The sequence below is a fragment of the Grammomys surdaster genome, unplaced genomic scaffold (assembly GCF_004785775.1).
Source record: "Grammomys surdaster isolate TR1022 unplaced genomic scaffold, NIH_TR_1.0 67, whole genome shotgun sequence".
NCBI classification, from domain to species: Eukaryota; Metazoa; Chordata; class Mammalia; order Rodentia; family Muridae; genus Grammomys; species Grammomys surdaster.
In genome coordinates, this window is record NW_021604569.1 from 2185665 (window position 1) to 2198172 (window position 12508).

The window sequence follows — 12508 nt, forward strand, 5'->3', positions numbered from 1 at the left end:
GCATTCATTTTTGTGAAAGTTTTTTATAACCTTAGAATCAGGAGACTGGGCAATCTAATTTTTAATCTCCCTTGTAGTAATTCTTTACTTGTGTTATTTTGCTAATCTTTCCAACTGCTCACAAATTTTATGTTTAAATAAAGGCATATCTCATCATCTCATGGAACCATAACTACTGTCCCTCCTCTACTGCCTCTAGGGTCTATCATTGTCAGGGAAATGGTTTTCCTTTGAATTCTTTAAAGCACAGAAAGTTGGACTTGACTTTTCTTGGACCTCTTCTTTCTGTTCAGCCTGGGCCCCCAGGCCATAGAATGATGCTACTCAAATTCAGAGTGAGTCTGTCTTCATCTGGAGCCACTCCCACAGACGTGCAGTAACCTATCCTGTAAGTGATTAAACTCTGGTCAAGCCTACAGCCAAGGTTAATCATCATACCTTACTTCTCCAAGTTTCTCATGCATAAACTTTATTAGTTTGACAGGGAAACACACAATGTATATGCACCGTGTTAAAAAAAATTTAAATGTGAAAGATGCATGCAGTTGAGTTTGCTCTCAAATGTAACCAATAGGCTTTAGCAATGTGGGACCAAGTCTTGAGATGAAAACAGTTTTCCTTTGTAGGAAAACAATTAGCATTGTTTTAGAAGGACCATTTTAGAAAGCGTTTTGGTGACAATATCTTCTCTCACTGCATTCTGAGGTCTGAAATGGAAGGGTTTTGTTTTAATCACAAACTTGATTTGGATTTGGTCTGTATGCAAAAATCTACAATTTTCCAAAAGATATAGGACATGAATAATAGAGACGTCACCAGGCAGTATGCATTTCCATAAACTGTGTAAACTGAAGAGCTATCTTTGATATCACTTTGTCCAGCCTTGAATTCAGAGACACATCATCTACAGTATGACTTTGGATACAAAATGAAGAGAGAGTGTTTTTTTTTTTAATGAAAAATCTAAAAGGATAATTAGTAGTTCATTGCTTAATTAAGATTTCTATCTACACATTGTTTGTTGTAGTCATTTGTGATGTAAAGTGTGATTGATTTTATGCCCCCAACCCCCTTCATAGCCAATCAGGAAATCTTGTCACAAATTTGAATGTTGAAGGTAGTCTGAACATCTTACTTGGCTTGACAAGTTCGGCATTGCATTTGTCATCACTGTGTTTACTCTTGGGACGTTACATTTTACATGTGAGACAGATGGAAAGATTTTAGACTAAGAAGCAAGTCATTACAGACGTGGGTAAGAGGTCATTGTGAAATATGTGTGAGATGCTAGATTCAGGAAAGATAGCACTAGAGTCCATTAAAGCCAAGTTCTTTTTTTAAATTTTAAATTCATCCTCCCTGATACGATTCATAAGGCAGGTAGGTGTAGGTTAAAAGATGCCTACATGAGGGAAAGAGTCCAACCAATACACCACCTTTTTAGTATTTTTGCCAAGAGGGTTTATAAGTTCACTCCTTTTCTGTTACTATGTATTGATCTTAAGGACATGGACAGTCTGGGTCAGGAGTCACCAGAAGAATGGAAGCATATCATATCTTCCTAGCTGTTCATGGATTCTAAAGCCATTGCCCTCTATCTGAGTGCACGTGGGTTATAGACCACTTTGTTCTCCAGATAATCTGATAGATAGACACAAAGACAGAGTTTACTGTCAGGATATGGAGGGGTAATAATAGATCCTTAGAAGAACTGGCTCATCTACTGAATTCCCTTTTAGCCTCAAAGAAATCTTGCCCTCTTCCCTTCAAACATCTGAATTTTCTGTCATCACAAATACCAGCATGATACTTCTTACTCTGTGTTTTAGTAGGAAATGTCTCAAGTAGATATTAGAGATAAGGGCCTGGGTCCCCTGCTTCTTTGTGTCCTTGAATCTTATAGCCTTGAACTTAATGCATAATATGCCACTAGTTATGGATTGAAAATTATTTTATGAATTATTAATTTAATCATTTGGGTTCATTATTCATGCTTGATGAGCACCTAGTCAGTTAAAAGTACACGTGAAGCTTCCATTTCTATGTTTTTAAATAGAATCAAAGTTTACCTTGATTCATGATCTTTCTTTCATTATAAAAGCTTTATGTTTAGAATGCAGTTTCTTTAATTCACTAAATATTTACTGGTCTTCTCTTATGAGAAGGGTTATGGGTTATTAAAAGACAAAATGGTATTAAATTATTTAATGAAGTTTCAGTTTAACATAGGAATGTGAAATGGTCTCGAAGTATCTAATTCTATTAATTCCTAGTGGCTGCTTGGTACTATAAAAAAGATTGTGAGGTCTGATTTACACTTGGGAGAAAATAGTCTAGTGATCAACTAATAATGTCTGCCATTTACTTAGGAAACGAGAATGGCAGTCCAAGTGTCGTTTATTGTAATCCCAGGATGATGGATGCATTCAAACCCCAGAGAATGGAAGATATTTATGTTTAGTAGAATCAGTTAATAACTTGATCAGATTTGTTTGGTATAGAGTAAGAGCCAAACAAATACATAAATGGCATGAGCTTGTTGTACAGGTGTATGTGCACGCATACATGTATGAGTTATGTGTGTTGAAATTTTACTTTTCTTTGGGAAATATTTATTATACTTATTATAATAAATAATCTATTTATTAATGTGTTAACATCCTAGACTGGCTGTTACCCAAAGGAAAAATTGAAAAGGGATCATTGCATGGATTCTGACCTCATCCTGTTCTTGCATATCCACCCAGCCCTCCAGGAGTTTATATTTCAGAGTAAAATAATAATAACTTATCTTTATTCTATATTGTTAAGGTAAAAGTGAACCCAGGTTTTTTGTTTTATTTTTTTTTACTTTTGAAATATTTTTATTTTCCATGTGAATTTCATAGATCGTATTTTGATCACATTATCCGTCTCTTTTCAGATCTAACCCCACATTCAAGTCCATCAAATTTTTATCTCCAATATTTATTTTAAACCATCAAGTCATATTTGTGCTGCCTATGTACTCCTGTGTGTGGTCATCCACAGAAGCATCTTAGACCTGTCAGAATTCACACTGTTAGAGAAATTTACCTCCTTTAACTTTTTTCTATTTATTTCTTCAAATCCTAATATCAGCCACTCTTTCCTCCCAGTCCCCTCTCACATCTCCTCCCCACATTTCCCTGCCCTTCTCTGAGAAGGGGGAGCTCCCACTAGGTGTTACTCCCTCCCCTCTCTCAATCTCCCTACCACCTCTGTTGTTTTTGAAGTCCCACTTTAATCCATGGTGGTCTGATAAGGTACAAGTCATTTCAGTTCTCTTGTATCTGTTGCGGCTTACTTTGTGACTGATTATATGGTCAATTTTGGAGAAAGTTCCATGAGGTTCTGAGAAGAAAGTATATTCTTTTGTGTTTGGGTGAAATATTCTGTAGATATCTGTTAGGTCCATTTGATTCATAAGATCTGTAAGTTTCATTTTTTTCTCTGTTCAGTTTTTATTTTGATGACCAGTCAGTTGGAGAGGATTGTATTATGAAGTCTTCCACTTACTTAACGTGTGGGTTTCAATGTGTGATTTAAGCTTTAGTAATGTTTCTTTCTTTGTTCTGTGTATTTAGTGTTTGGATTAGTATGTGGTGGGAGAATTTTCTTTTTGGGTCCACTCTATTTGGTACTATGTAAGCTTCTTGTACATTTAGATTAGGGAAAATTTCTTCTATAGATTTGATGAAGATATTTTCCAGACCTTTGATTTGGGAGTCTTCTTTTGCTTCTCTTCCTATTATTTCTAGGTTTGGTCTTTTTATAGTGCCCAAAATTTCCTGGATGTTTTGTGATAGAAATTTTTTAGCTTTAACATTTTTATTTTATTTTTTTACTGATGTATCACTTTCTCCTATATCTTTTATGCCTGAGATTCTCTCTTCTATCTCTTGTATTCTGTTTGTGATGGTTGTGTCTGTAGTTCCTGTTCTCTTTCCTAGGTTTTCCATCTCCAGGATTGCCTATCTATTTGTTGCTATTTGTGAATTAAAGACCATTAAGTTTTTAAAGTTATCTGAGTCTACTTTGGATAAATAAGTTTCTGAGAGAGCAGTAAGAACTTCCAGGGGACCTTCAATTAGCAATGGTTTTTCAGGATAGCACAATCTTAGGAAAAGATGAATGTCCTGTGCATACTCCATATTTGTCTGGTGCAAGATGTACAGCATAACACTGAGTGTGTAGGGACACTGTGGGTGTCAGATGTAGTCACATGCCTCTCCCACCAGACTATGGAGTGCTATACAAGCAACACCTCTGTAATCTATACAGTTGTTTTCCCTGACCTGTAGAATGAATGTTTCTAGACAGCCAATGGTTACCTGAAACCATATAAAGCACCAAACTCTATGTAGACTCTATTTCTCTTATAAACACACATATAATAAACCTTATTAGGTTTGACTTATAACTTAGGCACAATTTTAAGGGATTAAAAAAAGTAACTAATCATCAAATAGAATAGTTATAACCACTATCATGAAGTCACCAACATCACTATTCTTGAACTTTGGGAGTATCATTAACTAAAGTCTTACTTGAGCAGAGATTGCTGTGTTACCACAACTGTCGATGTGATGGCTTTTGGCTAGTTAGTAGGTAGCATTTGCAGCATGATTTTGTAGGCAAAAGAGTGACCATGTACCTACTGAGGTAAAAAGGAATCAGTAAATTGTTATCACAGTGAAGATTTGCAAACCATTTATTCTAGAACTTTCTATTTAATATTTTCAGACTCTAGTTTATTTCAGAGAAATCTACAGATAAGTGCGTGGAAGACTGCAGTATCCACAACCTCACTCAGTTTCTGCCACATAAAAGGAAGGACTCAAAAAGTATCTGTTAGCCATGTATAATGGCACATGCTTAAAGGCTCGGATGCTTGGAAGACTAAAGCAGAAGAGTGATTTAGACTGAGGAATTTGGGGCCAGCCTGAGCCATGTGATAGAATCCTATCTCTTAGAAACATTGAAGAGATGAATGGAAAAAGATAATATCATCAGTTTAATATTAACTCCAGAGCAAGAAAGTGTAGCAGGTATTTAATTTCCCCACATGGCAAGCAGTTTCCAAGGAAACAACTGGTGGTAGCTAATGGTCTAGGACCCATCCACGACTGCCTCTCTTTTTCTTGATTGGCTTGAACTGTATCATACATCTCACCTCTTTTCAACTAGGTGAGGCTAACTAGATTATGCCAATGAAATGTATAAGTAATGACACATGCTACTTTCAGTCCAGACATTTCAGCCAGTGTGCTATGCCCAACTTCTGCTTCTTCCACTTCTCTAGCAAGGAGAGATTGTTCAGAGTCCAGATTGTTCAGCATATGTCTAATATATAGAATGTCATGCAGCTTTTCAGCCTATGCCCGTGTGCATTGAAACTACTCTTCTTCCTCCTAATCTGCACTGAGAGAAGTTGAAGATCATGAGAAACTCTTATTGAGATATTCAAGTTCCTCAAAACCAAAGGGAAGTGTCTGAGGTAACTCAGTATTCAAAGCAGAGGGAGAAACAAGAGAAAAGACCAAGGCCCTAGGGTAGGACTGAGTTAAGTGGGTTAAAGTAGATGTGGTACGTGAGAGACAGTGGCAATAGCTTCAAGAGATGAGAGGGAACTCAGATTTGGATGGAGTAGCTTTGAGAAGCCCACTGGATATATATATGCTGTGCTTGGAGATCAGACTAGTACACTTTCCTAGGAGTCAGATGAAAAGCCATGTATAATGGTTGGTCTTGGTGGTCAACATTTTTGCATTAACAGGTGTCAGAGACACCTCAATGTGTCTTTGGGGATGTTCCAGAGAAGACTGACATGTAGGACAGCAATTGGTGAGGAAAGATCTGATCTCAATGCAAGCAGCAACTTCCATTGGGCTATAGGTCTTGGTGGTGAGAAGTCTAGGTAGGCAGCAGGTCTGGATGGGAAGCCACTTTCTGCAATTGTGTCTGTCATCGTTGTACTCATCAACCAATGCTGTGTAATCAAGCCCCCCCCCAAAATCCCTTGTATAATGTGTATACATTTTTTTGTTTCTATTTTTCTAGGAGATCCTGACTAGTTCCAGTTTCACTAAGTGGAGAGTTAAATACTAAAGGCATTTAGAAGCTTGGCTCATGAGTCTTGTGAAGAGTTTGGTGTGCATTTCATTTTTCCAACAACTGAGATTAAGATGTTTCTACAGGAATTGGTATTGATTTGTTATCAACTTCACTGGTACATGAGAGCTTTCTTATAGCATCAACAGCCAGAATTTGACACTAGGAAATATAAGACCTGTAGGCACTTGTCTCTAAAATCCCATCTCCTTGTGTTTAGAACTCTTTTCCTGATTTTCAGATACTAGGGATGAGTGCAAATGATTATTTTAATATAAGGCAATTTATTTGTGTTTATCCTTTAATTTTTTCAATTTTCAGTATTCTATGAATAAGTACACTGTATTTGCATCAATTTGAACCCCTTTCTCCCCATCAACTCTCTCTTGAATTTATGGCTTCTTCTATAATTACTATTGTTACAATTATATGTATATATTTGTACACATATACATCTTATGAAGTCCAATTAATGTTGTTCAGATGTTTAAGTGTTTAAGTATGTTTGCTTAGGTTTGAATAACCTATTATGGGGCTTGCCCCTGAAAAAAAGTGGTTCTTTCTCTCTTAGCAGCAAATGGCTGCTTGAAGCTCTTTATCTAGAAGTGGGGCCTTGTGAACTTTTCCCCATCTATGTTGGAATGTTGACTGTTTATGTGCAGGTTATGTGCTAGCAAACATGTTGAGAGTTCATGACTGACAGCTTCCCTGTCATATCCAGGAGCTTTCATCTTTCTGCAGTATGATAACTTGTATATGTTTGAGTCAGAGAGTGGCATGATCAGAAGTTATGGCCTTGTTGGAGTAGGTGTGTCATTGTGGGTATAGGCTTTAATACCATCATTATAGTTGCCTGGAAGTGAGTATGCTGATAGCAGCCTTCAGTTGAAGATGTAGAACCCTCAGCTCTGCTTGAACCATGCCTGCCTGGATGCTGCCATGCTCCCACCTTGATGACAATGGACTGAACCTCTGAACCTGTAAGCCAGCCCCAATTAAATCTTGTCCTTTATAAGATTTACATTGGTTATGGTGTCTGTTAACAGTAGTAAAACCCTAACTAAGACATGCAGTCAGATCCTCTGGCCTTTAAAATCTATCTGCTTCCTCTTCATGATGGCCTACAAGCTTTAAGTGTAGGGATTATGTTGTAGATGATCCAGTGGGGCTCAGGTCTTCACATGTATTCTCGGCATTTTGTCCACTTTCGAGTGTCTATAATGGCCTATCTGTTGGTAAAAAGAAACCTTTTTTTGATAACAGGGATAGTTGCACTTTGGGTATGAGGACAGCTACAAGACAGTTGGAAACTATATTATTTTAGAAAATGGCAGAAATATGTTTTTTCCAAGGTCTATGATATGACCTTTCCAGCCACAGATTCTCGGCTTGGTTTACAGTGCAGGCATGCGTTCTCTCCTATTAACTTCCTCTTAAATCTAACCAGGCAGTTGTTGGTTACCCCCTGTATATAATTGCTACCATGGCACCTTTGAGGTTTCTTTCCAGCCTGGTCCTTGTTGTGTTCAGTTTAAAACATGGTAGGACTGTTGATAATACCTTCCTTGGCAGCTTGCACAACACCTTCTGACACTAGGAGACGGTGCTCAGGAAGAAGGCTCTCAGGTCAGCTTGATCTTTCTAGGTTCGGTGATGGAAGTGTGTGGTGTCTCCAGTAACAGGGTTTTACCTTCAAGTTCTGGCAGGTAACCAGGAACAATAGCCAATATTGTTGTGGGGGTGTCTCTTGGGCCTCCTGACTAACAACTCAAAGGAAAGTGTCAATGGCTAATATTGTTTTGTTTTGGTTTTTGTCATATAGTCGATAGCTCCCTGGAAAGGATTATCTGTTATGTGGGGTAGCTCCATTTAAACCATATCTGTATATAAATGTGTATATTGTATGTGCATTTTAAAGTAATCTTATAGAATATAAATTTTCCTATGGCTTTCTCAAACACCCTTAGCATTGTTTATTACTCCTCCTTCCTTCTCCCTCTGCATTTCTCTCCCTCCTGTATCCTCCGTTAGGTTGATCTGTTTATCTTTTCAGAATAAAAAAATTACATTTCCACTGCAGAGTCACATTTAGTTTCTAAGCCTGTTACCATAGCAAGAGCTCTCTCTTCCCCAGCTTTCCCTGGCTGCATTGTTTATGTTTCTTGGCCAACATCTGAATCATTCCTCTCCCCACTCTCATGCTGCCGCTGTTCACTCCCTCCCTTGTCTTTGTTAAATATTTGTTTACTGTACATATGAAATTGCACTGAGCCTTCATGTGCACCCCTCCTCCTCCTCCCCCTCCATTTGTAGAGCAGACAAAGTCATTTGATTGGGTATGTTCTGATGCCAGCAGCACAGTATTCTTAGGCTTGGGACATTGCACTCCTAGTTGTCACACATGTGTTGTACTTGATAGCACCCTGTTTGTGGCTGGTAAACAGGGACTCATCCCTTCTGTTACACTTCTGCAACTTCTAGAACTCGGAACATTCACAGAATGCGTACTCAGTCTTTATTTCTGTTAATTTTCAATTTGTTTATATCATTCCTGACCTTGAGGACTCTCATTTTCCCTTTCATCATCATCATCATCATCATCACCACCTTCATCATCATCATCATCATCACCACCATAACTTGTTCTTTTCTCTATTCTCTTATTTCTAGCTCAGGTGAACGTTTTCACAGACCCTCCAGGAGGGGAAATCTGTGCTTCGTTTTGTTTTGCTTTGTTCACTGAAAGAGAAGGTTCAACATTGCCCCCTTTCCCTGTGTGCTTCACTTAAGTTAGATGATTCTCTGGAAGATCCTGTGTTTAACAAGGTTTAACGAACAAACAAACAACAAATAAACAGAAGAAGAACACAAAAATGATGCTTCATTCCAGCAGCTTATAGAGGGGCCTACCTTTTGTTGGGGTATTAAATGTAGCCCAAAGCAAGGAAGGACAGTTCAGAAACTAATAGATGTGAGGGAGGCTAGAGAGGAGGCCTATGACGGCAAGACTCTAAGTACCAACTCTAAACATCAGCAGTCCTTAGAGCAGATATCACGTGGGCTGTGCGTGAGTTACCAGACTGCAGTCTCCACTAGGGTACCTAGCTCAGGGGAAATGGAGCTTTGACTAGGTGTGCAGCCGATGGCCCACCATACGCTGATGTATGCTGATTGATTGTGCTTTAACTTGACTGGGCCATTTCATGTTACTATTTGATTTAATATATTTTTGACAAGTCTTTGAAGTATTTATGGACAAAGTTAGCATCTGCAAGGTAGATGGAGTAAAGCAATCACACTCCCCACTGCAAGTGGGGCTCCATTGAGTCCCTAGGGAAAAAAAAAGATAGAGTGAGGGGAATCTCTTGTCCTCAAGCTGGGACAGTTTTTTGTTTGTCTGTTTTTTGTTTTTGTTTTCTGATATCACACTTAGATGCACACTTTAATGTGCACAACTCTTCACCTGGGTCCCAGATCATCAGTGTTACATAAGTTGATGCTGTTAGCTCTCAGCAATCAGGTTCAGCCCTTGGGTATTCTCACCCTCTGTGATTATACTCTACAACAAATCTATGTGTGTAGGTTCTCTATCTATCCATTTATCCATCCATCCATCCATCCATCCATCCATCCATCCATCCACACTACAGTTCTGTATACCCAGTTTTATTTATCAGGAGAACCAAGACTGACACATGACTGAAAGCATCACTGCAGAAAAGGATGCCTATTACTAATTCATATAAAGCCTCCCTTGTGGATTAACCAAGGTTTCAGAATTGACTTGGGTGTGGGTATGGAAAGGTTGGTGGATATAGATGAAAACTCATGTTTCTCTTTATTTTAATGTAGCTTAGGGGTTGGCTATGGGGTGAAACTCTTGTCTTCTACATAGTCAGTCTTACAACTCCAGAGGGACTAGGCTAGTGGTGAATCTTTAGAGGATACTTTGCTGTTTGGAGAGAGATTACAATGTGGAGACAAATATAGTCCACCAAAAATGCTATACTTCTGGAAACATATTCATTTCATAATTTTGACACAAAAGGTCTGATACGTATTGCCATCCTCATTTTAATGGTTCAGAAATCAGAGCAAGAGAGGAGATGCCATGGCCTAGTTGTAACTGGAGGTCAGTTTGCTTTCCTAGTTATGCTCTATGCTGGCCTTCTGGGAGCTTCCCATCTTTACCTGTAGTCCCACAAGATTTCAGATTTTACTAAAATCCTCTGACCTAATCTCTCAGAAAATTGAGATAATTTATTCATGATCATACTTTTCATAGGAACAAACATTGGGAATCTGGGGGGTATAGAGTTCTATGGTTTGTTTGTTGTTGTTTTGTCATGAGAAAATGAGCCTATTGTTATATATGGTACCATAGATTTCTACTGTCATTGTCTGAAACTTTCTCTAATTTCATACTCATTCAAATGGACACAATAGCACATAGACATGCATTATCTATAGATACACACATGTGCACATGCACAAACACGTGTGCACACAAGGCCATTTTGTTCAGTGATTTGCTAAAGTTAGTATTCAAATTTTACTCGGGCCAACATGACAGTACAGAGACCTCTGTAGCAGATACTGAGTGAGAGGTTATGTCTTTAGTATCTGGTATGATGCTCATCCTCAGCCAGTAATGAACAAATAGCAGGAATATTATGATGCAGTTGAGATTTCTGTGTGCCCTAGGGAGAAGACGAAAGTTACTGAATAGAGAACCTATATTTTGGTTTTGTTGTGCTTGCTACTACTCAAATTGAGTTTGTGATTTCTTGGTCTTTTACACAAGCTTCCCTCAGGGGCACTGGATGCATATTAAAGCAACATAGTTATCTATACTTTGAACCAGAAATAAGAACCTTGGAGGTACAGCACGTTGTATTTATGAGCATTATTAACAGAGTCCTGGACAGGTGTCTAAGCAATGGCGACCCTCACATTCACCTTACCCCAGGAGGGCTGGGGAGTATCCTAGGTAAAGGATGATTAAAAGAGAATGGTTGAATCAGATCTCAAAAAACACTTCATAGTTATCTTCACCTGACATCTTACTGCTTATCCAAAGGTTCAGTTCTAGGTCAGCAAGGCTGTGGCATGGTAGGAAAAGGAAGAAATTCAATGGACATTCGTAAGTCTCAAGTGAACTTTCACTCCCTTTGACAAATGAAAGACTTGCTTTCCAGCTTATATACTCTTGGATTGATAGTGGCTTGGCCTCTTTACAAAAGCATTCCCTCTAAGAGAGGCACTAGAAGGATTTTCTTCTAGTTCATCATTGGTTTCTATTTAACTCTGGTTTGTGTTAGTGCCTCTCAGACTCTGGTGTACTTACATATTACCTAGGGACCCTGTTACAAAGCAGATGCCTTTTCAATAATCCTGAGATGCAGGTGGAGAACTTGCCTGTCTAGTGCTGCTGGCCCATGGGGATGGCCTCAATCTCACCTTTCTGTTTAAGAATGATAATTCACAGTATTTACAAGGCAATATTAGCCCTAAAATCGTGCTTATGCTTCTAGCGGGTGGACAAATGGTAGAGATAGATGAATAGGACTCACAAGACTTTTTCAGGGATCCCAACAACTCAGGAAAAGTGTCTGTAAAAAGGGTAACTTGTCGTGACTCTTGCTATCCAAGGAGCACCACCACCACCACCACCACTGCTACCACCACTACCACCACCACCACCACCACCACCACCACCACCACTACCATCACCACTACCAACAACAAGAAATCAGATGAAGGATGTGGGCCAGAGTCAACATAGTTGTATTAGAAACAGTTTTCCCAGGGGCTAGCTTGGTGGCTACGAATACTTGCTGCTTGGGCCAAGGACCAGAGTTCGATTCTTAGCCAAGTTAGACAGCTCATAACTATCAGTAACTTGAGGTTATCTAGCACTTTCTTTGAACTCTGTGGGCATCTGCCCTTACTTGCACATGCTCCTCTACCCGTAATTAAAATAGGGGATGAAGAGATGGCTTAGCATGTAAGAATACTTGTTGCCTTTGCAAAGAGACAATAGGTGTCCAGCAGCCACATGGAGGCTCATAACTATCTGTAACTCCAGTTCTAAGGACTCTGAGGCTCCTTTCTGATCTCCATAAGAAAGACTCACACCTGAGGTGAACATACATACATACATGCAGGTAAACACTTATAATATAAAATAAAAATAAATAAATATTAAAATAAATATCAAAAAATAAACAGCCTTTTAATACACATTTGTAGAGCTCATTTCTCACCAGTGGCATGCAAATTTCTGGAGGGAATCTGTGTTATACAACATGTCACTGTTAGGGGTTCCCTATGCTGATCAGTAGATGTTATTAAATACTTAAAATTCATCCATTTC